General features: G+C 33.4%; 1 protein-coding gene across 1 annotated transcript in view; it reads right to left on the bottom strand.

Moving 5' to 3' along the window:
- B3GALT1 (beta-1,3-galactosyltransferase 1) overlaps window positions 1-27,755 on the bottom strand; it is an 802,587-nt gene that overhangs the window by 404,094 nt on the left and 370,738 nt on the right. The window contains exon 3 of the mRNA XM_074215786.1: window positions 17,798-17,828. The gene's annotated coding sequence lies outside the window, so the exon portion shown is untranslated. The remainder of the gene's footprint in view (window positions 1-17,797; window positions 17,829-27,755) is intronic.

The raw sequence follows: 27,755 nt of genomic DNA on the forward strand, positions 1-27,755 counted from the left end.
CTCTATCATAGCCTGAACCCAATTTCTGTTTTTCTTGGAGTCTTTAGATGCAGGAGCTTGTGCTTCCTCATCTTCAGACTGAGTATTTTGATCCTTCTTGGGCTCATTTGCAAAATATTTCTCAATGGTCTTCCTCTTGTTTTCTATTTTTTTTGAAACTTAAGTCTAGCTATCTTACCCAGACTAAAAGTGAAGCAGTGTATTCATGGACCAGAACCTGTTGCTGATTGACACAGAAACTTTGATCTCTTCATTTCCAATCTAGGCTGATTTGTCCTTCTTTAGGCAGCTTGGTGATTCCCTCCTCTTGGAGGCTTAATAAATTGATGCTGAACTTAATGTAGCTATCTGATTGGTTTTATGCTACTGCACATCAGAATTCTCAAACTCAAGCTAAGAATTAGCTTCAGCCTCCAAGTAGCAGGGATTATATTGACCACAGAATATATTCTCATATTCTTTCATGATTTTTTTGTAGTCATTGACTGCTTTCTTTGCAGTCTTTCAGCATTCATAAACATTCAGTATAAACATTCAGGAAATGTTTATTGACAACTCTGCAAAAAACAGGGTAATGGGCATTTTTATTCAGAGTTTCAAAAAAAATGCTGTAACTATCCCAAACTCTAAACTTTCTACATTTGGATGGAAGTGCATTGATTAGACAATGCACGAAATTTTTCTCATGTCACCAAGTTTCATGCCTCATTTGCCTAGTTTCTAAGGACTATAATTAAATTAGGATTTTTTTTTTATCTAAGTATCAAGGAGTTGAATTCTCCTTAATTAGAATCCTAACTGGTTTTTTGATGATTCTGTGGAAACTTTCTACATTGGAACATTTTTGCATTAATGCTTCTTTCATCTAACCATGGAAACTGAAGCACAATTGGGTTATCACTGTTAAAAAAGAAAATGCCTCCAAAACCCTGCCATATTTTTACTTTGATTTTTATCTGGGTTTTTTTGAAATTCTGAGGGAAATCCTTAGAGGTTCTATTTTTTTGACAAGTTCAGAATTGACTGAAGTCAATAACTAGAAAATTGAACACTATATCTAGGCATTCCAATATTTCATTATCTTTTCTCAGTTACTGTGCATGTTGGCATAATCAAAAACCATTCAAACTCTGATGATTATTCAATATACTTTTAAAGGGTTCAATTCTCTTTTCATCTTCAGAACCTTCCCCAAGGAAATACAATATAACAACATACCATATGGCAAATGGGATCAGCTGCAACTCCATATCACATCTTTTATCATATGGTATTTCACAGTATGACATTCTCAAGATTTTAATTGATAACTATTGTGACTTCTAATGCAGTTACTGCAGGTCTTCCCATCTCATGCTATCTGACAATATCTTACTTTTCCCTTCAGAGTTATCTTTGCCACTGATGTTAACCTATTTATATCTCCAAACAGAGGATAGTGAGTCTTCTTCAAATATAGCAGTTATCACAGAGTCTATATAATATCAGCAAGAAGCTGAAATGGATCCAGATGTGCTATTTCAGTGCAACAAAGTTGTATATGCAATGAGGTGTCGAATTCCACTTTCCTACAATTTTACCTCCTTCACAAAACCTGAAAGAATGAAACTGAGGTGATGTTTTTTCTTTCCCCTTTACTGAATAACCTCCTGATTCACTCTGGGTAAACAAAACAAAACAAAAGTATCAATGTAAACACTTAAAAGTTCATACATAATGCAAGCATTTATTTATTTATAGACTTGGCTTTTTTTCTTGTCTCCCTATAATTCTTGTCTCTCAAGTTTTGGAGCAGCTATCCCATATGCATTTTAATCTCAGGATGGCCAAAACAGATTTCATACTTTCTCCTAAATGTATTTGTCACCATTTCCCCCCATTTATGTTAAGAGAAAATTATAGTATCTTCAATTCTTTCTTAACTTTCCTGCTGTCCATATCCAATTTACCACCAAGGCTTATTAATTCTCTTTTTAAAATTTTTTTTTAGGTTTTTTGCAAGGCAAATGGGGTTAAGTAGCTTGCCCAAGGCCACACAGACAGATAATTACCAAGTGTCTGAGACTGGATCCGAACTCAGGCACTCCTGACTCCAGGGCCGGTGCTCTATCCACTGCGCCACTTAGCTACCCCCAAGGCTTATTTATTCTCCACAACACCTTTTATATATTTTTTCTTCATAGAGTCTTAGGATCAGAAATTTAGAGCTGGAGGAAGGAAACTCAAAGGCAACTGAGTCCAACTCTCTCATTTATAGATACCTGAGGCAGGGAAAGTTTAAGTGATTTGCCCAGGCTAGTACAGCTAGTAAAAGTCTGAGAATTTGGACTCAGATATTCTTGACTTCAAGTCAGTCCATCTACTTTCTCTCTGTTCATACTTTTTCTACCTTAATTTGATCCATCATTACATCTTCTCTGGATTACTCAGAAACATCAGTATTCAATGTCTTCTAATTCCTGTTATGAATCCGTTTTTTCTCTCTCTCCAATCCATTCTCTATCTAAGTGACAAATTGATAGTCTTAAAATACAGAATTGAGTGTCCCCATACCATCCCATGCAAAAAATTTTAATGGCTCACTATATGGATAAAAGACAAAAGCCTCAGTCCCGAATTTAAGTCTCTCCACAATCGGACTCTTATTTACCTTACCAGTCTTATTTCTGCCTTGCAGAATCCATAGTTTCCTTCAAAGCAACACTCAATTACCAACTCTGATCCCTCATGACTTTCTCTTGAGATTCTTTCAGCTATTTTGTACATAATGTATATTTTCTTGTGAGTTTATTTGGGCATCTTCTGTCTCTGAGGAGTCTTTGGAGCATATCCAGACTGCCCATCTTGGAGGACATAGTGACCCTTACTACATGTGTGGCTGTAGCCTCCTTTGATTGGCTGCCTATATCTTTAAAACTGGTGAGACATGTTTGTTTTTGTTCTGTTGTTTGTCCTCCTAAGTTTCGTATGCCAAAGGTGCTCCTCTTGGGATCTCGGAGTTCAAGCTTTGGAAACCTCAGAACTAGAATTGTAGGCAAGATTTTGTAGCCAACCATCCCATCATGGAAGCCCTGAAAATCCAAAGTGCCTAGAACTGAAACCCAAGTCAGTTTTTGGACATGGAACTGGCACTGCACCCAATGGAAACCAAGTTAAGCTATGAATCTGGTCACTTTCTCCTCCCCAAAAAGAGATTGTATAAGGAGATAGGAGTGAGGTAATAGAGAAGGATTATGCCTCCCATGTGTTGGGGGTAGTACATTTATATATTTTTGATTATGCCATTTGAAATAATATTTCCTATAATTTGACTATAAATGGCGAAATGGACTGGTTTGAGGAGCACTACCCTATACTTTGGGGAAACCCCATTGATAGAGGTGGGGCTAGAACCAATGGTAGAGAATTTTGATACTTCTTTGCAATCCCATTAAAGATTCCGGATAACTATGGGGTTAATCTACTTGCCTTCCAAATAGTACAGGCCATGTTGATCTGTGTTACATTTGTAACCCATGTTCCAAAGCCCAAAGGTATGGGATTCTCTTCTTGGTGATTATGAAGGCCTTGTTCTATGTATGTGGCAGGATGAAGTTGGTAAGAAAAAAGAGAGTTCCATTCTTTGTTAGTCCTCCTTCAGGGTTCTTCAGAGCCAGGTTTTTTAGGGTCTCTTCGGGGCAAGTCTCCTTTGGGATTCATCAAGCTTCAAATCTTTTTTCAAGCGTTAAGTTCTTTCAGGCACTTGTGGCTTTCAGTTTCTAGAGTGAAGATGGAAGAGGCCAACCTCATTTCAGGTTGCTGAAGGAAAAGACTGGGAGTCTCCCATGTCCATATATGCATCTTCTTCCTGAAAACTCTGGAGAGTTTTCTCTTGTATGAGATGAAGGACTGTGTCTCTCTGTCTCTCTCTCTCTCTCTCTCTCGGTTGAGCTGAGTTAATTTTTTTCCCAATAAGAGAGAGCACCTTCACTCCATACTGTATGATATTTATTCTTCCATTCATACCCTCTCTGATTTCTGTTTTGATATGATTTGGATAAATGGGTTTCTTTACTATTTGCTGTGTGTATGCATTGTGGAATGGGTATTTAAAGAGACAGGGTACCAAACTGGCTATTGAATTGGATTACTCCCTTTCCTCCAGAAATGACAAAATGATCAGAAATTAGAATGAAACTGATCATCTTGCCTAGACCAATATTATATTATGGAATTAGAGATATATAGTTTTAGTCTGATAAACCTGAGGTATGTAGAATAGCTTCTGGGCCCAACCTCTTGTACCCTATCTGGTAGTATTGAAAGTTTTAGAGAACAGCAGCAGCAGAAGAAGAGGCTAAACATGTTTGTTTTGCCTCTTTTCAAGCAAGTTAGCAATAGAGTTTGCTACCTAATCATGAACCCACTTCTACTATATATTTTAGGTACAGTCCTTCCCCATACCCATATATGCACATGTTAGATATTTGGAATTTCAGCCCCTTCGGGGGCAGATATTCATTTTTGTCTTCTCATCCCTAAGGTTCATCTAGCATAATACCTTATACACAGTGGGTATATAATAAGTGCATATTGATTTAAATCTTTGTATAAATCTCTCTACTGTTGCGTCACTTTTTTTTTTGACTATAACATTTCTTTTAGACAAAAGCATTGGGAAGGTGCGGGCCTTGATAATTTGTCTTTGTTTAGAGTATAAAATCATATGAATATGAGTGATTAAAAAAACACTTGAGTGACAGCAATGATATCTTTTATAGTCATGAATGGTAATGATAATACAAAGGAATACTGAAAAAAAGCAGTTGAAATGAGTAGAGAGGATGAGACAATGCTTAATATTTCGAATGGACCTTGTAATTAATTCAAAAGAGAACTGTGCTTAATTTAGCTCACAAGATACTCAAAAATTTTTGTGAAGGGGGCAATGAAATATTAAGCATTGTCTCCAGGAAGACAAATATACATTTTTTGAGTAGTTTTGCTGTAAATTATATTGACTGTTAATGAAATTCAATAACAAAAAATACAATTTTAGAATATTATTCATTTTCCCTTCATATGTTTATTTTTTATATAGACACAATAAACGGAGGGGATGGAAGGAAGTAGAAAGAGAAGTATTTGTGTATGTGTAGCTATGCACAAACATATCTGTTTATAGATATATGTGTGCCTGCAGTTAAATATTTATAACTATATACAAATTTGGATGATTGGATTACTTTGAAACTAATCAATGTGTAGTTCAAGAAGTATATTCTGTATATATATAGACATAATACATATGTTTATATACATGTATATAATATATAAAGGGAAAAGGAAGGAAAAGGAAAGAGTAAGATGTGATATATATATATATATATATACATACATATATATATATATATAAAGTTATATCTTTATATCCAAATCAATATCTCTATATACATATCTCTATCTCTATATCTATACATCATCTACATATATAGATCTATAAAGGAAACAATGTACAAAGTAGTCCTGTGATAAAGTTGTCTCTAATTTCATATTCACAATAGTATTTTTGTAATCTTTCATTGTACTGCTTAGTTTTGAAATTCATGGATAATTTTTCCCATGTTATGGTTACAGCCTTCATGTTATACCTTGTATGATTTACAACTCAGTGACATGTAAAGAAACCCTCAATATTGTACCATTGGAAATCATGAAATCTGAAACAGAAAAAGCAAAAGTAAAGGGAGAAGATAAAAATAGAGGGAGCAAACAGACACTGGCACAATCAAATACAAAAAACAGACAATCAGTTCAGATCCCTTGAGGCTAATGCACTCCATGTTCTTGTGCTGATGGAGTACTGTGATGTCCTTAACGGGATTTTCCTCAGTCTCTCTGTGGCTTCCTAACCCCATGAACATAGGCTTGGAACCTTGAGGTATAGCCTACTGTGTCTGAAAAGAGGTATTATTTCTCTTTACTCTTCCTCTCCCTTTTCCTTGGGTCTAGACAATCAGAATACATTTTACAAAATGATTCTCTTCTTTCATGATAATCTAACTGTTCGCTATAAGATCCTCTCTAATATTTACACATTGGCCTGACTATCTCAGAAGGTCTTAGACTATTAAAACCATACATAGCAATTAAAAGAAGTTTACACAACGATCATCTATTACAGTCACCAACTGATAAAAATCAGAACAAAACCAAAAATCTACCAATGTTGCAAATCCACTGAATGATGATCAGTAAGTAGAGTTTAGAAGCTATGTTAAAATTTGATCACTTTATATGTCTAGCCTAAATCTATCTTGAACTATATATTGCTCATCTTAATCCTTCTGTGATTAAAAAAATCACCCTTAATAGCAGAATATTTGGCAACTGCACTTCTTATGATTGATGGGTAAATATTTGGAAAAAAGTTTTAAGCTAAAGAGCCTTATAAACATAGTCATAATTCTAAAATGACAAGTTCAAATCAGATGTTCTAGGGATAAAGTTAATGCAAAGATGATTAAGAAAAATAGTCTATGGCATAGCAACAGAAATTCTGATCTAGAAGAAAACATCTAGCTTAGTCCAGTTGTGTTACAAATGAGGAAGCTGTGGTCCTAAGAGGTGGAATGACTTCCACAAGGCTGCATTGGGATTAATGATGAGATCCAGTTCTCTCAACTCAGTAGTGACTGGATTATTTAGAACTGAAAAAGCACTGGATTGGAAATCAGGAGGTTCATTTTCTAGTACCAGCTTTTCCTCTCTAGGTTTCACTTTTTCTCATCCGGAAAACGAAACAATCAGAGTTTGTAATGTCAAATGCCCCTTCTAGTTCTTAAATTGATGATTCAGGGACTGATTCAGCTTTAGTTGATTCAGGATTTTCATATGTTGAAATGGGAAAAGTACTATATTTAGTATCAAAATACCTGGGTTCCACTTCTTACTTGGCTATTTACTACTTATGTGACCTTGGTAAGTCACAACCTCTAGGATTATTCAAAAAATGTGGGGTTTGATCTATGTGACCTCAAAATTGCCTTTCCACTCTAAATATATGATTCCATGCTACATGCATGACTCAAATAAATTTTTATCTCCTGTCTTGTTCTGACTGCTGTCTTCCTGCTTTTAATAACTTTTACAATGAAATCCAAGGTGCCAGGATTGATTTTGGTTATTTGTAGTAACTATTACTTTAGCCTAACTTAAAAAAATGAAGTCCACAGTAATTTAAATTCTTCTTTGGTTGGCACAGCTGTTATACACTTAATAACCACACAACAATAAATATTTAATTATATGTTTTGGTCATATAATTAGGAATAAAATAGTAAAGCCCTAAAGATGCTTAACAACACATTCAAGTACTTAAGATGTGATTAATACAATTATTAAAAGAATAAAAAATGAGTCTTGAAGGTAGCCAAGGGGGAAATCAAAGGAGTCAAAGCACCCTTCTTTCCTTTTTTTTTTTTAGGTTTTTGCAAGGCAAATGGGGTTAAGTGGCTTCCCCAAGGCCACACAGCTAGGTAATTGTTAAGTGTCTGAGGTTGGGTTTGAACTCAGGTACTCCTGACTCCAGGGCCAGTGCTCTATCCACTGAGCCACCTAGCTGCCCCAGCACCTTTATTTTCAAAAAACAAACATATAATATTATTTGATTCAAAATATAATAGTAATGACATTGGTTGTCCAATGGCAAAGATGCCTTGCCATCTTTGCAATGGGTATTAAAGAACTTAAAAACAACAAAAATATTGATTTATGCTGATGTATTCTTTCAGAAGAACAAAATAAAACCATGAAGAACAACTTTGAGAGACTAAACCATTATGACTACTATAAATATCCAAATGAATTACAATGGACTTAAGCAGAAAGAAGTGATAAATATACATACATACACACATATTTATGTATACATACACAGAGGGAGAGAGAATACACACATACATAGGCACATAGGCAAACTTGTGTTCAATGGTAGCCAGAGAGGAAAGAAGAAAAAAATGAAAAAAATAAAGTTATTGGATAACTTTATCATATATTCAAGAGGAATAGCAAGTCGTACATAAGAGATTTGCAGTTTCATATACAATCTTTTTTTTCTGTTCTACTGTTATAAAAATGCTGGTTCTAAAAGTTCAGAATAAAATAAATAATATTATCAAAAAAGTCACAGAATAACTCATTTTTACTTTTAAAAACCTAGCATAATCTAAATTTCAGCTATAAACATATTTCAAGCTCCACTAAGTTTTGATTTCTCTATCATATTGTTCCTAGTAAGAGAAAGAAATTATATAGAAAAGTCCTTCCTTCTATTAAGCTAGAATGACAATTTCTTCTTTGGTGCCCAATTTTTATTATGTTGACTATTTCATAGAACTGTTATCAGCTAATTGATAGGCATTGATAAAAATATCTACTTTGTGACACAAAATGTGCTCAACAATGGGGGATATAAACAAAGAAGTAGCTCCCCACTAGGGTGGGGTAAATATAGGAGAGATGGTAAATATAGGATAAGCACATACTCATACTATACAATATACAACAATGCCAGGGGTGGGGAGACTTACAACTAGGAGAAAATAGGAATTTTTTTTTGAGAGTGGTGGAAGAGACTTTTTTTAAAGATTCTAGTATTATTCTACCTCTCCCTTTTAAAAATTTGATTTCTTTTCATAATATAACATATCTATAATCTAATGTATAATAATATAATATACATAGATAAATTCAAAGAAATCAAATCATGGATGGTAGGACAATGAATTAACTTCCCTTAGATAAGTAGTAGCAAACCTAAAGATCTTCTAGACTTGCATTTCATGTACTTTTCTATAGACTAGACAATGTTGCTATAAAATAAATGTTGTGGATACCTTGGTCTTTGTTTTAAGTATGATTTTGGTTTATTTGTTTTATATTATTACAATGATTTTGTTAAAACAGTAAACATAAAACCCATCCCCCCCCCCCCCCCCCCCGAAGATGAGAAACCTTAAGAATAGTGAGAGAGAGGAAAAAAAATGTACTTCAGTCTGTGTTCAGATTCCAATGGCTCTGTCTCTGGAGTGAGTTGCCTTCTTTATTATAAGTCCAACAGAGAAATTGCTTCAATATTTTCCCCCACAGTTGCTGTTACTAGTTGTATTTCCCTCCACTCTATTTCCCCTCCACTCTCATTTATTCTATTCTCTCTCTCTTTCCTTTCATCCTGGCCCTGTCCAAAAGTGTGTTGTAATTGAGTACCCTATCCCACAATCTTCCCTCTCTTCTATCATCTATTTCCCCCTTCCCTCTCATGCCATCCTTTTCTTCTCATTTTTCTCTAGGGTAAAATAGATTTCTATATCCTATTAAGTGTGTATGTTATTTTCCTCTCTGAGCCATTTCTGATGAGAATGAAGGTTCACTCATTGCACCTTGCCTTCCCCTATTCCACTCCATTGAAAAAGTTTTTTCTTCACTCTTAAATGAAATTTAGCTCCTTCTTCCTCTCTTTTCCCTTCCTCCCAGTATTTCCCTTTATCACCCATTAACTCCATTTTACTATATTATACCATTATATTCTGCGCCTTCCTGTGCCTTGTCTATATATGATCCTTCTAACAGCTCTTATAAATGAGAAAGTTCATATGAATTATCAATATCTTCTTCCAATGCAGGAATACAAACAATTTGATATCATTAAGTTCCTCATAGTTAGTCCTTCTCATCCACCCCCGCCCCCCTCTGTGGTTCAACAGAGTCCTGTACTTGGAAATCAAACTTTCTGTTCAGCTCTGGTTGTTTCAACAGAAAAGTCTGAAGGTCCCCTGTTTCATTGAAAGTTCATCTTTTCCCCCTGAAAGAGGATGTTCAGTTTTGCTAGGTAGTTGATTCTCGGTTGTAAACCAAGATATTTTGCCTTCCAGAATATCATATTCCAAACCCTATGAGCCCTTAGTGTAGATGCTGCCAGATCCTGTGTAATACTGACTATGGAGCCTCAGTAGTTGAATTGTTTGTTTCTGGCAGCTTTTAGAATTTTCTCTTTGATTTGGGAGTTTTGGAATTTAGCTATAATATTCCTGGGAGTTTTCTTTTGGGATCTCTTTCAGGAGGTGACCAGTGAATTCTCTCGATTTCTATTTTACCCTCTGCTTGTAGGATCTCAGGGCAATTTTGCTGTATTATTTGAAGTCTAGGTTCTTTTTCTGATTGTGGCTTTCAGATAGCCCAATACTTTTTAAATTATTTCTTCTGGATCTGTTTTCAATGTCAGTTGTTTTTCCAATGAAATATTTTACATTTTCTTCTAATTTTTGGCTTTTTTGGGGGGGAAGAGTTTTATTTCTTCCTGATTTCTTGCAAAGTCATCAGCTTCCTTTAGTTCCATTCTGTATTTGAAGGAGTTATTTTCTTCAGAGAGCTTTTGTATCTCCTATTCCAGATGGCCAATTCTTCTTTTTAAGGCATTCTTCTCATTTTTTTTTTGTTTTGCTTTTTCCATTTGGTCTAAACTGGTTTTTAACATATTATTTTCTTCAGTACTTTTTTGTATTTCTTTCACTAAGCTGTTGATTTGGTTTTCATGATTTTTCTGCATCCATCTCATTTCTCCTCTCAATTTTTCCTCCACCTCCCTTAATTACTTTTCAAAGTCTTTTTTGAGCTGATACATAGTCTGAGCCCATTTTCTATGTCTCTTGGAGATTTTTGGATACTGAAGCTTTGATTTTGTCATCATCTGAGTATGTATTTTGATCTTCCATGAGACTAAAGTAATTCTCTATGGTCAAATTCTTCTTTTTCCTGTTGTTTACTCATTTCCTCTGTCAAAGACTAATTTACAGCACTTCCAAGGCTTTGGCATTTTTTTGGGGGGGGGGACCCTACTGAGACCTTTATTTTTCAAAGGTCTTATGCTCTCTTGCCTGTGCTTTTGATATGTAGATATCCACAGCACTCCCCTCTGCCCTGGAGCTGTGAGGAGGATCCCTGCTATCTTAGTAAGCAAAGTCAAACTGCATCCTGGGTCTGAGTGTGGGTAAACATATATCTATATCTTTATCTATATCTATATCTATATCTATATCTATATCTATATCTATATCTATATATCATCTATCTATATCTGTATCCATATCTGTATCCATATCCGTATCCATATCCGTATCCGTATCCGTATCTGTATCCATATCTGTATCTGTATCTCTATCTGTATCTCTATCTGTATCTCTATCTCTATCTAATCTATCTACATCTACATCTACATCTATATCATCTATATCTACATCTACATCTACATCTAATCTATATCTAATCTAATCTATCTATCTATCTATCTATCTATCTATCTATCTATCTATCTATGAAACCCAGGGAGAACAGAGAGATTTCTGTAGTCTCCCCTGACCCCCTAACCATCTGTGGGCTGTGCTCTAGAGCTGCAGGCTGGTTTTTCCCCATTCTTGCTGCAGATTCTGCAGCCTGTGCCCCTCACTCCAAACTCTTTCTGGTGTAGCAGAGTTCTCTCAATGCCCCTTTAAGCTATTCCTGGCGATCCCTGGGATGGGCTGCTTGTGCTGAGGTTAGGGCTTTTTTCCAACTGCTGGTCCTGGTGGAATACACCTTTTCCTGTGGAGCTTCTAAGTTGCCTTGGACTGGGAAAATGTATTACCTCAGTCTTTCTGTGGGTTCTGCCCCGCTAAAGTTTGATTAGAGACAAAATCTGATGACTTTTGGAGTTTTTGGGGGAAGGAGTTCCTGGGAAATGTTGCCTTCACACCACCATCTTGGCTCTACTTCTTCGATACTTTGGTCTTTGAACAAAGGTTTTGAGATTTTTTTAAAGTCTATGGAACTCTTGATATTGGAATGCTCTCTACTAAATATTCTGCATATCTAATTTAATGACATTTGATAAATGTAGAGAACTGTCTGTGGCAAAAGAGATTCAGTGACTTGCTTAAAGTTACAAAATTACTGAATGTCAGAAATCTTTGAATTCAGGTCTTTTTAATATCAAGGATAGATTCAATTAACTTTACCACTTTGCTCCAGGAGCCATGATAAAGGGGAAGTAAAAGTAAAAAAAAATCACTATGTCTTCAAGATCTTAGTAAGTTTGGGAAGTGAAATTCATGTTTCCAAAACATATTTCCTAACCTTCTCAAATATAGTCTGAACTTTATTATTCATTCCTCTGAAGGAGAAATAGTGGCATGTCATCCAAAATAGTACTTACATTTTTGAAAGGTCCCCATGACTTTGGAGTGCTATTTGTTCTCATACTTGGACATGGCAGGTGAATAAATCTGTTTTTCTTTTCATTTAATTTAGACCTACAGGTCTATTGAATGCTTGATTTGGCTAAGTCACATTGTTGATTTTCCATTTCTTGAACTGTTATTTGGTCTGTGGTATGTGTCACATTTAATTTAGGTTGCTTTTTTGGTTTAATTGCAATCTAGTCATGCTTCTTTTCTCAAATAAAATTATAAAATGCTGATATTATTTATCTAAGGAAAATAGAATCTAGTGAGAGTGGAATCAGTTACAGGTTGGATCAGCAACATTATAGATTCCAATATAAAAAGCTGAGAGAAAGAAAACAAGAGATGAGGGCTAACAAAGAAGAAAAGGATATTTTGGAAGACAATGTTGAATATAGCAGGCAGTTGCTGATTGCCACAAGAATCAACTAAGAAACTTAGCTGAAAATAGTTTTCAAATAAGAAATTAAAGCTATATATAATCATATAAAGTACTTCAAATCGTTATTGTTTAGAGAAAAGAAAATTAAAATAAATCTAAGGTATCATCTCACACCTATCAGATTGGCTAAGATGACAAAAAGGCAAAATGATCAATGTTGGAGAAGTTGTGGGAGGATTGGGACATTGATGCATTGCTGGTGGAGTTGTGAATGGATCCACTATTATGGAGAGCAATATGCCCAACTATGCCCAAAGAGCAATAAAACTATTCATACCCTTTCAGCCAGCAATTCCAATTCTAGATCTATATCTAGAAGAAATCACAAAAAATGGGAGAAGTCCCACATGTTCCAAAATATTCATAGCAGGATTTTTTGTTGTGACAAAGAATTGGAAATTGAGGGGATGTTCATCAGTTGGGGAATGGTTAAACAAGTTATGGTACATGAATAGTATGGATAACTACTGTTCTATAAGAAACCATAAATGGTCGAACTCTAGAGAGGCATGGAATGAATTACAGGATCTGATGCTGAGAGAAGGGAAAAGAATCAAGAGAACAATGTCCACATCAACAACAACATTGTGAGATGATCAACCTTATGGATGCAGTTGCTCTCAGCAGTTCAAAGAACCAGGACAACCCTATTAGACCAGTTATGGACAATAATATCCCCACCCAGAGGAAGAAAAAATAAAATAAAACAAAACAAAAAAATATCCTTCAGAATCTGATGAATACTACATTCACTTAAAAAATCTCTCTAATGTATTTCTTTCCTTTATTCCTGATTCCTCATATTTAAAATGACTAATCTGTAAACATGTTTACACAAATGTGTATATATACAATATTAACCTGATTGTTTGCTGCTCAGGGGAGGGGGTGGGAAGGGAGGGTGGAAGGAAATTTTGTAACTTAACAATATACATAGGTATATGAATGAATGTTGAAAAATATCATAAAATATATTTGGAAAAATAAAATATCTATTTTAAAAACAAGTTTACATAGCGGTTTCTAATGTAAATTAGTAGCAAAGTCTTTGACTACTTAATGGTTAAAAATAAGCTGAACCAAAACAACAGAAATTTCTGAAGAAATCAGTAGTTAGGAGGTTTAACAAATTATTGTCATGCCTAAGAAATTATACTGAATATGCTTTTTAATTTCCCTTTTCTTTTGTTATACTTTGTACTTAAATTGTGATTTGTATGTTTGTAAATACATATGGACACATGTATTTATGTATGTACATAACCTAAAAATCAGGGCTGGTGGATATCCAAGAGAATCTCCTCAGTTGGTTCAGAGAATGATCATAACATGTGTATGCCTCCATAAAGGATAGAGTTGGCATGAGAGTGTGAAAGAGGAGACAGTTTTTTTTCTTGCTTCAATAGAGAGCACTATGCTTCTAGTCTACCTTCAAGGAGAGACCCTTGAAATGAGAAAAAAAGGACTTTGGAAGTACAGGCAATTAGAGGATCTAATATCTCAACATGTTTGAGCTTGTCTTCCCTTGATTGAGATCAGGGACACTTCTAGTTCAGTTAATGTATCTTATTCCAAAGGAGGGAGTTCATTCACCCTATGTATTATCTAATAGTACATAATATAATTATATGTAATAATAATAATATGTAATATTATATAATAATAATGTCTATGCAATATGTATAGCTCTGATTTCTGCTTGCTATTTACTTGGATAAATTAATTTATTTACTATTCACTATTTGCGATGGTCTTGTACATGTGAGATTTAGTCAGGTGCAAAGTCTTTGAATACAGCTTAAGGCATTCTTCCTTTCATGGAGGATGATCAGAAAAACTGCTTGAACCAATTAAATGATTTCCTTTAGAGGAGTAATATTTAAAAAGAAAGATATCATTTTAGACTAGTAGCCCCTTTCTAAGGAGAGCAGTGTGGCTATCTTCATGAATCTGTTTCCTGTTTTCCCATTCCCCTCTAGGAAGAAATCAAAGTCTCCCTTAGAGAGATGTGGCCTACATTACAGAGATATCTATTTATATCTCCCTTTAAGATGCATTTACACAACTCATGATGTATAATATAACCTACATGGGCAACCATACTATATGTTATAATATGTATATAATTACATATACAGACAAGGATATCTATATATCTGTAGTATTGAGGCTAAATTGATGAAAGACAGACAGATATGAATGTAGTTCCTAGTATAAAATTAGCAGTCAATAATTTAGATAGCCAGATAGATTGCCATTTTTTTAGGAAAACATTTACAGTTTGGAACATATTCAAAGAAGAATAAAAATAAAAAGGCAAGTACAGAGTAGACTGATGAATTTTAGAATTTTTAGCCTGCATAAAAAAGATTTGGTGGGAGTAAGGGGTAGTGAAGGAGTACAGAGATGAACACTGCACTAAAGTATTTGAAGGACTCTCATGAAGATGAGGCATTAGATTTATTTCATTTCCCTTAGACTCTGATAAAAACAAAACAAAACCAAAACTACTAACAATTATACATTCAGGTCAGATTGTCATAAAGAAAAGCTTTTGAACACTTTAAATTGCCTAAAAATATAATCAAATGCTTTAGAAAGTAGTGAATTACCAAACACCAGTGTGTCTATTTGGGGTGGGGGGGAAGGTGTTTAAAGATGGAGATTGGATAGTTATCTTTCTTTTTAAAAAAAATTATTTAAGGCAATCAGGTTAAGTGACTTGCTCAAGTCAACCAGCTAGGCAATTATTAAGTGTCTGAGGCCTGATTTAAACTCAGGTGCTTCTGATTCCAGGACCGATGCTCTATCCACTATGCCACTAAGTTGCCCTGATAATTATCTTTTGTTAAGGAGATTCCTGATCTTATGTATGTTGGACTAGATGACCTCTAAGATCCCTTCCTACTGTGAGATCCTACAAGTTCAACTTTTTTTTTCTTTCTAGACATATTATATTTTCTAAGAGTGATATATATATATATACATATATAAATATGAAGAATTCTTGTCTCCCCTTATTCAAAGAGACCTTTGATTAAATTTATATGCCTACCACAGAATCCTACAGTATTATAACAGTGACAAGAAGTGAAGACAAAGTACTTAGTGACATTACACAATCTTTTCTGGAAATTCCACACATCATTTGGATTTTAGGATATGACTCAATAACTAAATGATATCCTGTGAACTATCAATGTTTGACAAAAAAATAGTGAAACCATGATGCAAGGACATATAATTCAGTAATCTCTAAAAGTTTCCAATTTGAACTGCATGACTCTTTGATATCTCTCTGCTCCTTTGATTCCATGCTAGGGATGAGTAGAATTACTTTTTTTTTGTCTACAGAAACATAAGGTAAGCTGCCCCACTCTAAGATTGTTGTCTGTTTGGTTTAGATCTTCAATAGGAAACAAATTATCAGGTATCTAGGTTGTATAAAGGCCTTTTGATAACTGATCTAAAAAAGTTGGCATGGGAATATATAGATACTGCCCAGGAAAGACCCCCATCTGAAATTAGCTTGGGTATCCTGTAGTGGTACCTGAGATGATGAAATTCCAGGGATTGCATTCCTCCTCACATGTATTGTTCTCTCTTGACAAACTGACTAACCTGCTTTTTTTTTTTACTACTAGAAAAGTTATCAGGCCAAGAAACAGACAAGAGGATGTCTAGAATCTCTGGTATTACTTGGGAGTAGAGGGAAGGAAGGAGATAAACAGGGATGATGACTTGCCCCTAGCCAGTGTCTTTCCTTACTTGAAGGGTAACTACAGCCTCCCCATTCCCTTAGTCACTACTTTCCTCTGCACCTGACCATGTGCTATCTAGACCTCAGCAGCAGGGAGGAAGGAAATATTGTCTTGGGATCACCTTTCCTTGAATTCATTCTTGTCTTTCACTTTTTCTGACCTCAAGAAGATACTTTCCTAAACCTCCAAGATGCCTGGACCCCATGGAATGAAAGGTATGAGAAGAGTGAATAACCTTCAGTCATTGCCTTCCATTCTCTTGCTATGCCTATCAATTCCCATAAACTCCAATTCAGAGGAATGGTTATAGACATAGTTTTCAATACTCCCTTCTATATCAAAATAATTTCCCCCAGGTGCCAAAATTTCCAATTAATGACTTTAGAGAAGACTAAAAATTGGAGGCATTTCAGTCTGAATATGATACAAATCAATAGAAGGTTAAAATATCAAAAAATATTGGAGGGAGATAAATGTTCTGAAAAGTGATTAAGACATTTAAAGATTTTTGATACTTAATTGTATAACAAAGTTCTACATTAAAAGGTTCAGTAAAATGTGTGCATATTGTCAATTAGAACTTGATTTAACTTCCTAGTAAGATTAATGGACAACTTACTTATCAAAGTGATACTTTCTTTAATGTCTATCTTGGATTTTTTTCTCCTTTATCAGACCAACATTTTTCTTAGTCAGTGGTGAAAAATGGCTGCACTAGTCATGTTTTGGTCATGCCTACCTACTCTAAAGTAATATAGAGAAATGGTAGTTATACAGTGAATTCCAGGACCATGGACAGTCACATGGGAATATTAAGGAACAGATTTGATGAAAGATTACACTAGAATATTAATGAAAGGTCATTTTCAGGGTTCAAAATATAGTTTAGGTATAGAATTAGCTGGTTTAGTTGTTTTATTGGAATAGCCAGGCATCTCAGTAGATCTCAAAATAAGTGTAGATAAGCAATCTAGTTGCTTCTGTCACAATTCTCCCCCAGTATGTAAATCCTGTTTCCTATTCTCTTTGCCAAGATTCTAAACCAATACAATAATGTAATTGCCAACAGTTTCTTGAATCTTATTCATCTAATGGATTTCACTGTCAGCAAACTTCTATCTCTCTTAGAAGACTTTAAATCATAAAAGAAATGAAAAAAAAGAAATGAAAAGGCTAAGAACTTTTGGTCTATACTCTCTAGATTTTTAAAATAATTCCTACTGCTAATGGGAAATACTAGTCCTTTAAAGACCTTAAATATGTTTTCTTAGATCTAGCTTCTAAGTTTGAGATAACATAGCCAATCACTGGAAAAGAACCAAATATATTATTATATTTACCTTTGGTAGTCGAACTGTCATCAGGTTTTCCCTGAAAGAAAAATAGATGTTTTGAGTTTTAGTGAGATTCTTAGCATAAGATTAATATCACTTTATATTGAAATAATTAAATACAAATATATCAAAATCTATCCCTTTCCATTAAAATATCTAGCATTTCACCAGGAAGATAAATAATTATAGATCATTTAAATACATACACATGTATATCTATCAGTAAATGAATTATGCAAAATATGTTAAATTAAATACGTATACATAAACATACATATATCTAAAGCATACAATATATAATATGAAAATAACATGTAATTACTGATTAACATGCATATACCATCTGCTACCTTCCAAATGCCATACTACGTAAAGGTACAGGAAAAGAGGACATTTCTGTTGTAGATTACAACCACTTTCTTACAATTACTTTGGGCTAGCTATTAAAAAAGTCGGATTATATCAAAGTAGACTTTTAAAGGAAATTCCAAATAACAGAAGGGCTGCTACATTACCACTCATAGTTGGAACTTTCCAAGCAAAAATTAGAAAAGTAAAATAGTTCTTAATGGAGAGTTAGGTATTTGGTGTACTTTTTCAGTAACTCACAACGAAGATTTATTCTTGGAAAAACATTTTCTTTTGTGTAAATTGGAAATAATATATATAAGAAGATGAGATAGAACTTTATTTGAAATCACTGGTACCGAGGCCTAAATTACACTGGCAGAAATTAAGAAAATTCTTTATACATATTGAAGTGATGTTTGACATTTATTCCCAAAGAAAATCATGACGTGAGGGAGTATATGACAAACATATGACAATGGATTTGAGTGAGGGAGATTCTATGATAAGTCATCTGTCTCACTTTCTCCTTCAGATCCATCTGGGTCCAGTAGCCAGAAAGGAATCAGGACTACTGGAGATGGTCCTGGCAATGAGGCAAGCAGTGTCAAGTGATTTACCAAGATCACACAGCTAATTAAGTGTTAACTGTCTGATACTGAATTTGAACTCCTGTTCTCCTGATGATTCCAAGTTCAGTGCTCTACCCACTGTACCACCTAGCTGCCCCATATATTAAGGCATACACAATAAGAATACTCTCAAAATAAAATATTTGTTTAGAGTAATATAAATCCTCTGGTGAAAGGACAGGCATTCATTAAATAATTGATATTACTAGAATATCAACAATAGAATATAATTTTTAAAATTCATTGTGAGAATCTGATTCAATGTAGAGTAATTATTCTGTTTCACTTTTAAGTCCTGTGTACATAATTAAGCATTATAGGATGATTATATATTTATTTAACATTAAAGTAATTAATAATTTTTATTATAATAAAAAGAACTCTAGAAGACAGGTACTATATCTATTGCAGTTGTGCCTAAAATGGTAGCATTTATGATCTGGCATAAATATAACTTTATATAGCTTGACTTTTATTTGGTATCTACTAAATGCTAATGTTAAGAGGTTAGGTTTAGAGTTGGAGGTGAAATTAGGATTAGGGTTGAGTTAGAGTCAGAATCAGAGTCACTCTGTGAGGCATTGTGCTTGTATCCAGAGTTATGATTTAAGTACTTACTCTCAAACAATATGAACTCAATTGCAGAGACAAATCCCCTTCAGCAAACTACTAAGTAACTATAAAAGGTAGTATATGATTACCCAAATATGTGCTGCACTTTCAGTTTTCTAAGAGTTCACAGAGCAAGTGATCACTGTGGGCTGGGTCACATCCCAATAATGAACTAAAATGATGACAAAATAAATACATTTTATCCAGGTTAGGTTAACTGATACCACAATAAAAATAGCATAAGCAGAGGGGCAGCTAGGTGGTGCAATGTATAGAGCACCGGCCCTGGAGTCAGGAGTACCTCAGTTCAAATGCAGCCTCAGACACTTAATAATGACCTAGCTGTGTGGCCTTGGGCAAGCCACTTAACCCCACTGCCTTGCAAAAAAAACCCCGAACAAAAAACTAAAAAAAAATAGCCTAAGCAATTCTAATGATTAGGCTACAAGTAGGGAGAATTAGAACTGCTGAACTGTTGATTTTTAGGTTGATTCATTTTACTATTATTATAAAGTTGCTTATTTTGAAGGAAGAGAGTCAGTATGGAACAGCAAAATAATGTTGGATTTAGAATTAATGGATTCAATCCCATTTGGTACCTCTGTGACTTCTGAAAAGGTTATTTTCCTTCCATTTAACATGCATGTAGCTTGCAATATATTTAACTTCTCTAGGACTTTGTTTCCTCCACCAAAAAATGAAGAGGTTGGACACTGATGATCCATTTGAGTTTTAAATTTATGATTTTAAGATCATAAAATCTTTTCATAGGGAAGCAATGTGACTCTTTGTAGGATGTCTATTTTTCCTTGGTATATTTGCTTGTATTTCTGTCTTTCTTCAAATTGTGTGTCCTTGCATAAGTTGTATTTACCCAGCTTACCTGTGAGCACTGATAATTATAAATATGACACAAGAATGAAATATTTTCATCTCATTCTGATAATGTAGAAAGGACACCAAATTTGGGAAGAAACAAACAAATTAAGATTTAGTTTCGGTTCTATCGCTGAATAGTTGAGGAAAATGGGAAAATTACTATATCTTTCTGCATGTTAGGTCCATCATTTAGAATATGAAGATAATAATGTACTATTAACTTTATAGGATTGTTGGAAAGACCAAGTAGCAAAACACATGCAAAGTGTCTTATAAATCACTATGTAAATAAGAGCTATTATCATTAATAATTTAAGATTTAAAGTTGGCAGAGACTTCAGAGGTCATCAAGAACGACCTCTTCATTTTCTACATGAGGAAATGAAGACTCAGCAATGTTAAATGACTTAACAGAGTTCACACAGAAAAGAAATATCATAAAGTAGAATTTGAATTCACCTCTTCAGACTTCTAATCCAAAGATCTTTCATTATACCATGCCACTTTCTTTTTGTAGGCTCCTTTGAGGACAGGGCCTGTGTTTCTTTAATTTCTATCTCCCTCAGTGGTTAAAATAGTGTCTTGCAAAAAAAAAAGTCTTTACTTTATATATGTAGGTTGAATGAATATCATAGGTGCCTTGAAATCTATTAAACTTTAAAAAATATATTTCTTTTATCCCTCTGAGGGATAAAAGATCATGTATTATTCACACTTTACAAAATGTAATACTGTACTGAAGAACAGATGTGAAGTGGCTTTACAAAGTTCCTAAATCAACTTTGTAATTAAGGTCTCTGGACTTCCAGTTTGAAGCTCATTCCTGTTTTTCAAACAAAAACATATCTCATACTTGAAACAATATGCTATGAATCATTCATAAAATACTCTTTGATAATAGAGAATAAATTGTCATCTAAAGTCTATATAGAGATAATTCTATATTTACAATTTATGCCTTATTCATCCAATATAAAAGAAACTCAAATGATTCCAGGTAGCTAGTCATTTTTTAAAAAGAAAATCAGATATCATTCCTTCCCAGTCTTCTTCTTGGGAAAGGTAATTTTTTATATAATCAACCTAAATTTTAAGTCTTACTTTTCATGTTTTAAGCATATTTTTCTTTTTAATACACTGTCTGCCATATTTTTCATTCATTAATCTCAGTGGTATATAACAGTCCAAAACAATAAATTTCCTTCCTCCATCATGAAAATAACATCTACAAAGAACTTCAGAGAGTTCATTACATTTGATTTCTACTGTCTGAATATGTGTGGGCAATCTTTGATCAAAATTGATTTTATTTTTCTATCATTACTTTTAAATAATTTGGTTTGATTGATTCCACAAACTACATTAAAATCAATGGCTTGCCCATTATTGTTTCATTAATAGTTTTATTAAATAGAAAACTGTCAAATACTTATAGCCTCTTTGCCTGATAAATTTCCTGGTGATTAAAAACTTGGACAAGTTTAAATTTTCAATTTCTCATTGGTTTGGCTGAGATTAAATTAACACATATTTTTTTCCCTTAATAAGGATAAACAGTGCAATTCATTTTTTTCAGCTTCTCTAAATTTTTGAATGAGCACTCTTCAATCAAGTGTTAGAAAAGATGATCTCTAAGGTCTTTTACAGGTCTGGCAGGCTATGATTATATGAAATCCACATATGAGAATTTACTTATTTTTTCATGGGACCCTAAACTGTAAATTAACTCTTCTTTAAGCTAATTATTTAGCACAATATAAACAAAAAATTAATAAATAAAATATCAGTCAGGAACGTCCAAATTGTTTCTAGAATATATTAGGAAAACATTAAATAAGACTACATTATGGGCAAAGATTCTTGTTGTCTTCTGTAGGTAAAGAAAGGTACTGTGCCTTCCCAAATTAAAACAAAATGCCAGGGTACATCTTTAGGGGCTTTCTTTTCCTCCACAGTCACTGATAAAGAGAATCTTAATTTAGGTAAAAATAAACTTGGAAGAATGAAATGTTTCCTAAAAAAAGCAGAGAGAAAACTATCTTTGCAAATAATTCTCTATTCTCATAGTGAATGAAGTATTTTGTCTGAGTTTATGCTTCATTCAATACAAAAGGAAATCTAAAGATTTCCGTATTACTGGGAATTTTTTTATTCCAAAAAAATAGGTTATATGAAGTGCCCCTCCTTTTATTTCGAAATATAGAGAAATTTAAATAGAAATCATTGATCTTGACAAAGAAATTATAAATGAATGAACAATAATATGATACTCAGTAGCAATGTGTGCTCTCTCACTTGAAGGATTATTCAGAGTATTGCAATTATATAAATAATAAAATTTGTTTATTTTTCAAATTGATTTAGCTTGGAGAAAAATTTGCAGTTAAGAGCAATTTAAAAAAATCAACTAAACTAAAATCCAGAACTTACAGTTCATACAAAAATTATACATAAACAGACAAAAAGAAGCTTAAGTACCAAGCGGCCATAGTAACAGTTATCTAACTAATACTTATCAGCTAACACTTTAAAGAAAAGGGGAACTTGGAAAGTGATATTCCAAAAGATAACAGACAAATACTTATTTATTCAGCAAAGCAAAGTATAACCTTCCAAGATGTGGGGGTAAAGGTAAGATGAACCATTAATGAAATAGAGGATTTCTATTTCATTATTCATATTCATCATCACATCTAATGAAAATGCCAAAGCTAAATAGTCATTTTGAAATGGAATGCAGGCATTGAGAAAAAATGTAAAAACAGTAAAATATTTGTTTAATTGAAAAGGAATGACTTCCAGTGCAAAGTCAAGATGGCAGCGAGTAGCTAGCATGTTCCTGGAGCTTTTTTTTTTCTATACAATGTTAAGTGAAGCCTCTATACAGGCATTAAAGACAAAAAAAGACAAGAGTGAAATAAGTTTTCAATTGTGGACATTGTGGAGGATTTTCAGGAATGTGGGAAAGCAAGTGGGGGACATAGCCACAGTGCAGTCCAGGTCCTGGCAGCTAGACAACAGCACTGGTTCTGGCAGCTAGATAGCAACCCAGTAGGGAGGGACCCAACCCCAAATAAAGGTCTGAACCCTGGGAATATTGGGAAAAAGAAGGACTAGGTTGGGAATAAACAACTGCATAGGCAGAACTTGGACTTAAAAGTGGAAATAAACTTCTGCATGGGCAACACATGGATTGCATAGGCAATGTCTTGGCCAATGATAAGCCAGGGATCAGACCTCAGCCCCAGCACAAAAAACTTGAGTATATAACTTCCTAAACTCCAGGAGAAGAGCTCAAACAATCAAAATGAGCAAAAACCTAAAATACTGCTAACCATAGACAACTATTATAAAGATAGAGATGATAAAAAGTGTCACCTCAGAAGAAAGCAGGGCAGCTAGGTGGGCAGTGGATAGAGCACTGGCCCTGAAGTCAGGAGTACCTGAGTTCAAATCCAGCCTCAGACACTTAATAATTACCTAGCTGTGTGGCCTTGGGCAAGCCATTTAACCCCATTTGCCTAGCAAAAACCTAAAAAAAAGAAGAAAGCAGTGAAAAATTTCCTACTTGGGAAGTCTCAAAGGAATCTATGAATTATACCCAAACCAAAAATTTCCTAGAAGAATTTAAAAAAGAATAAAAAAAAACAAAGAAGAGAGGGAGAAGAAAAATGAAAAAGAAATGAAAGTCATGGAGGAAAATTATGAAAAATTGACTAAAATTACGAACAATTTTAAAAGTAAAAATGATCAACTGGAAACAGAATGTAACTCTTCAAAAAATAGAATCAACCAACTGGAAAAGCAATAAAACTCATCTAAACTCAAACCAACCAATTAGAGAAAGTGAATGCAACTCAGGAAAAAGTAAAATAATCAACTGGAAAAGGAAATGCAAAAAAAGCTAATTGGAGAAAATAAAAATCTAAAAGTTAGAATTGGACAAATAGAAATGAATGAATCTATGACATATTCCATCAAATAAATTTAAAAGGCTGAAAAAATTGAAAAAAATATAAAGTACCTTTTTGTAAAAATAAGCAACCTGGAAAATAGAGCCAGAGGATAAATTTACAAATTATTGGTCTACCCAGAATGCCTAGATTGAAAAAAAAAGAGTCTGGATAACATATTTCAGGAAATTATTGGGGCAAACTGTCCAAATCTGCTAGATCAAGAAGACAAATTAGCCATTGAAAGAATACACATAACTCCTCCAGAAAGAGATCCCAGGATAAAAACTAAGAATTATCACAACCAAATTCTAGAATTCTCAGATAAAGGAGAAAACTCTACAAGCAGCCACAAAGAAAGCAATTTAAAAATAAAGGAAGCACAATCAGTTTTTTAAACAGGAAACATCAGTTTCAACACTGAAGGAATGAATGGAGGACCTGGAATACAATATTTTGGAGGGTAAAGGATCTTTCTTGGCTTACAACCAAGAACTTACTATGTGGCAAAATTCAGCATATTCTAAAAGGGGGAAAAGATGGATGTTCAACAAATTAGAAGGCTTTCAAAATTGCCTGATAGACAACAGCTGAACCAAGAATTCAGTCTTAAAATACAAGACTCATCAGATGCATATCAAGATAAACCAAAAGGGGAAAAATATTAAATTGTATATGACTTTATGAGGGAAAATACTACTTGTAACTTGTGGGAATTACATTTCTCTTAGGATAGTTAAATTTTGGATATAGTTGAAGAGATTCTAATACACATTGTACACAAATAGTTTAGGTTAAAACCTGGGGTCTTTACTTTAAATTTATGCAACCCATGTTTTCTTTGACTTATTTAATTCTGTCTTGCTCATAGAGCATTCTGGGCTCATTTTGGTCTGATCAGCCATAGTCAAACCCCCTATAATTTGCCTCAAACATAGTAAATATTACTTTGCTCTTCCTCAACTGGACAAGAACCATTACTCATATTTTCAAAGTAGAATCTCTTCAATTATATCCAAGCAAAGAGATACACACAAGATAAAGGCAAAAGGCTGGAGCAAAAATATTATGCTTCAGGTGAAGCAAAAAAAAATCAATGGTAGTTATTCTGATCTCAGAAAAAGCAAAAGCAAAAAATTAAAAGAGACAAGGAAGGAAACTACATCTTTTTAAAAGGCACCATAGACAATGAAGCTATATCATTATTAAACACATATACACCTAGTGGTATAGCATCCAAATTCTTAGAGGAAAAGCTGAAATAATTACAAGGAGAAATAGACAGCAAAACTTTAATAAAAGGGGACCTCAACCTTCCTCTCTCAGAACTAGATAAATCTAACCACAAAATAAACAAGAAGGAAGTAAAGAAGAAGAACAAAATATTGGAAAACTTAGACATGATAGATCTCTGGAGAAAACTGAATGGGAATAGAAAAGAATAAACCCTTTTTCTCTAGAGTACATGGCACATATAACAAGATTGACCATGTACTAGGGCCTAACAACCTTATAATCAAATGGAGAAAGGCAGAAATAATAAATGCATACTTTTCAGACCATTATGAGATAAAAATTACATGTAATAAAGGTCCTTGGAAGAATAAACCAAAAAAATTATTGGAGACTAAATAATTTAATTTTAAATAGTGAGTGGATCAACCAGCAAATCATAGAAATAATAAAAAATTACATCCAAGAAAATGATAATTCTACATTTATGGGATGCAGCCAATGCAGTTTTGAAGGAAAATTGTATATATCTAAATGATCATATGAATAAAACATAGGAAGAAGAGATAAATATATTGGGTGTGAGATTAAAAAAAAGAGAGAAAAAGAACAAATTAAAGCTCTTTAATTAAATATAAAATTAGAAAATCTGAAAATCAAGTAGAGATTAACAAAATTAAAAGTAGGAAAACCATTGACCTAATAAATAAAACTAAGAGTTGATTTTATGGGAAAAAACAATAGAATAGATAAACCTTTGGTTAATCTGATTTTTTTTAAAAAAAGAAGAAAATCAAATTACCATTATCAAAAATGAAAAGATAGCACTCACCACCAATGAGAAGGAAATTAAAAAGATAATTCAGAATTATTTTGTCCAACTATATGCCAATAAATTTGATAACCTGAGTGAAATGGATGAATATTTACAAAATGCAAATTGCCCAGATTAATAGAAGAGGAAATAAAAATACTAAATCTAGAGAATATAGGAATAAATGGAGTTTTCTTTAAAATAATAAGGAGTATCTATCTAAAACCCTCGACAGATATTATGTAATAGGGATAAACTAGGTACATTTTCAATAAGATCAAGGGTGAAACAGAGATGCCCATTATCACCCTTATTATTCAATAGAATATTAAAAATGTTAGCTTTAGCAATAAGAGAAGAAAAAGAAATTGAATGAATTAGAATTGGCAATGAGGAAGCAAAACTTTCACTCTTTGCAGATGATATTATAGTATACTTAGAGAAACCAAGAAAATCATCTTAAAAACTACATGAAACAATTAACAAATTTAGCAAAGTCGTAGGCTGTAAAATATACCCAGATAAAACATCAGCTTTTTCTATAAGTGAACAAAAAAGCCCAAGAATAAAAGATAGAAAGAGAAATTCCATTTAAAGTGATTGCAGCCAACATTAAATACTTGAGTAACTACCTCCCAAGACATATTCAGAAACTGTATGAACAAAATTAAAGAGCACTTTTTGCACAAATAAAGTCAGATCTAAAAATTGGAAAAATGTCAATTACTCATGGTTAGGTCAAGCTAATATAATAAAAATGACATTTCTACTTAAAGTAAATTACATATTCAGTACCATACTAATCATACTACAAAATAATTATTTTATAGAACTAGAAAAACAGTAACAAAATTCAGATGGAGCGGCAAAAGGTCAAGAATATTAAGGGAACTGATAAAAAATAAAGGAAGGTGGTTTTGTTCTACCAGATCTAAAACAATATTATAAAACAGCAACCTACCTGGCATTGGTTAAGAAATAGAGTGATGAATCAGTGGATTAGGATAGATACAGTAGTAAATGACCACAATAATCTACTGTTTGACAAACCTTAAAACATTAGTTTCTGTAATAAGAATACACTATTTGACAAACATTTTGGGGGAAACTGGGTGACAGTATGGCAAAACTAGACAAAGACCCCCATCTCATATCCTATACCAAACAAAAGTCCAAATGAATACACAATTTAAACATAAAGTGTGATATAGTAGATCAATTAATAGATCATGAAATACTCTATCTTCTGGATCTAAAAAAGGGGAGAATTTTATGACCAAACAAGAATTTGACTATATTAAATTAAAAAGTTTTTGCACTAATAAAAACAACATTTCTAAGATTAGAGGGAAAATAGAAAACTGGGGACAATTTTCACAGCTAGGGCTTCTGATAAATGTCTCATTTCTAAAATATATAGAGAATTGAATCAAATTTATAAGGTTACAAGTTATTCCTGAAATGATAAATCATCATAAAATATGAACAGGCAG

The sequence above is a fragment of the Macrotis lagotis genome, chromosome 1 (genome assembly GCF_037893015.1).
Source record: "Macrotis lagotis isolate mMagLag1 chromosome 1, bilby.v1.9.chrom.fasta, whole genome shotgun sequence".
Taxonomy (NCBI): domain Eukaryota; kingdom Metazoa; phylum Chordata; class Mammalia; order Peramelemorphia; family Peramelidae; genus Macrotis; species Macrotis lagotis.